The following is a 2,724-nucleotide window of genomic DNA, read 5'->3' on the forward strand; positions in this document are numbered from 1 at the left end:
GCGGTACTTCCTACTTCTCGCGAGAGACTTCGCGCAAGGTTCACCGCGAGATGTACAGCTTGGAGGAATCTCCTACCCCTCAATCAACCCCGCCCCGTCCCGCGAGCCAGCGCGGTGTCATAGAGCCCGCGGGAGCGGGGGCCAGAGAGGCCGACCTGGTCTGTACCTCCCCGAGCGCGCGGAGGGTCGCGCGCCGCTCGGCCCCGCCCCACCGGACCTGCGCCCACGTACTCTTCCGCGCCCGGCCCCCCGCGCGTGGTGTGTGGTAGTGGCTTCTGGTTACGGCCGGACAGAGCCGCAGCCCTCCGACCTTGGGCGTCAACGCCCGGTGTGAGTGAAAAGCTCACTCAAACCATCTACTTCTCTTCCTCACCAGCACCTATGGGTCCGGAGGCCCCTTTTCACAGCTGGGGACAGTCTCCGGCGAACCCCTCGGCCTCCTAGGTTGAATAGAGACTGATCTTCGGCCTGTCTCGCCCTCTTGGAAAAAGAAAATGCCCCTTTCAGTCATTCAAAACTATATTTAGGTGTCTGTTTTGTCTGTCCCTAACCCCGAGTGCAGTGTGTGGCACATGGTGAACCTGCAATAAGTGCATGGTTGAATGGATAAATGTCAGTGCCAGTGTTTGTAACATAGCTTGTAATACTGAAAACTATGAAACTATGTTAAAGGCCTATCAGTAGGGAAATGGATAAATAACGTAAAACACTATTTGAGCCATTAAAACATAGATCTGTGAGGTCTGACTGGAAAGATGTACGGGACATACTGTTTAAAAATGAACAAATAACCACCTACGTTGTGATCCCATTTATGTTATTTTTTTTAATGAGGTGTTTATATAGGTATACGTGTATGAAAGTGCATTGTTTAAAGGTCTGAATAAAAGGATACAGTCTCAAGCTCCTAACAGTGGAATGGGATACAAGGAGAGAGGAAGAAAGACTTTAACTTGTTATTCTACATCTTTTGAATTTTTTAAAAAGATGAATGTTATGCATGTATTACTTGTGTAATAATAAAATTAAAAATTGCAAAAGACAATTCTCTTCCCTGAATGTCTTGTGCAGAGGAAGCCAGGACATCCAGGAGCTATGTGCTGGTTTTGAAAGCAGCTTCCTGTGGGATCAATGAATTCTTGTTGATAGATTGGTTGATCCACTGGGAGTCCCTGGGCTAGGCTTAACCCACAAGGCTGGCCTCCACTCAGCCCTGGGAGGGAAGTTTATTTATATAAATTTGTAAGTAAGAACAAGTCCAACTTGCCAGAGACAGAAAAGGAGGTTTTATTAGGCATAAGGGAGGGGATGGGGAAAGGAAAGCTTTTACATTAGATCCCCAAAGGGCCTAGTAGTTTCGTTGTTCTTTTTTTTTAACCTCAGCCTTTTCATAAATAAATTAAGGGGTGATGAGGTAATTAGATCTTCTACCATTGGTAATGGAGGAGGGAAGAAGAGGAGAGGAAGTCCAGCTGGAATGGGATATGATGATCAGTCTTAAAAGACAGATAAAATCAAATCAGCAGGTCTTTCCTAACTCAAAGTACTTAAGGAATTAATTGGCTGACAGTATCAAGGGCATCGCTGCTCTGTGAGTAGGTTCTCCTGCAACTAAGTTAACAATCTCATTGCTCAAGGACACCCCAGGACTCACCTGGGGGGCCCCAAGCTGTCAAAAGTGTGCCAAAAGGTAATATTCATCTTCCCCAGGGTTCTGGGTGGCCGTCTTACTCATTCCACTAATATTTACTGAGGTCTGACTGCTGCCTGGCACTGTACCAGAACTGGGGACAGAGCAAAGTGAATCAGACACTGTCTCTGCACTTAAGAAGTATCTAGGTTAGGAGGCCAAGGCCAGGCCTTTAAGCTCAGCTCCTAAGAGCCATAGCTAACTCAGGTCAGCTTGGTATTAACTGCAGTAGAGGACCTGTCTTGCCAGATGGCTAAACCACCAGTGCCTTGGCATTGTATTTCTTTTTTATTATTATTATTGAAAAAAATGTTTTTAATGTTTTTATTTATTTTTGAGACAGAGAGAGACAGAGCATGAGCAGGGGAGGGGCAGAGAGACAGGGAGACACAGAATCTGAAGCAGGCTCCAGGCTCTGAGCTGTCAGCCCAGAGCCCAACACAGGGCTTGAACCACGAACTGTGAGATCATGACCTGAGCCGAAGTCGGATGCTTAACCGACTGAGCCACCCAGGCGCCCCAATTATTTCTTTAAAAATAAATAAAGAAATAAATAAAGAAATAAATAAATAAAAATAATGAAACAGAAGAAAGACAAAAGAGCTTCATCTCTTGCCAGGACACTCCAACCATTCTGAAATAATTGCACTTCTTCAAATGTGCAGGGGTTTGCTGGCATTTTTTTTTTCCTGCTCAGTATCCTATTCTCCCACCCTTTCCTTCTTCCACCACCCATTTCTAGCTAACTCTTCCTCAACCTCATAGTCTTCTGAACTCTTTGAGAAACTTTCCTTGGTACTCAAGGCTTAGTAAGGAGTCTGCTTCCAGGTTCTCCAGTCACAGGGCTCCACCCCATCAAAGCGCAATCACTCTGCTTGTTTGCTTGTCTGATTCCCCACCAACCCATGACCACAGGGAGAAGCAGTGTATATCTCCAGAACCAGCATGGAGGCAGCTATACCAAGCTCTTGAAACATATTTATTAAACAAATGAGAATAAGAACAAAGAGACAGAGAAAAAAAATTTAAGAAGC

This window comes from Prionailurus bengalensis, chromosome D3, assembly GCF_016509475.1.
Source record: "Prionailurus bengalensis isolate Pbe53 chromosome D3, Fcat_Pben_1.1_paternal_pri, whole genome shotgun sequence".
Classification (NCBI taxonomy): Eukaryota; Metazoa; Chordata; class Mammalia; order Carnivora; family Felidae; genus Prionailurus; species Prionailurus bengalensis.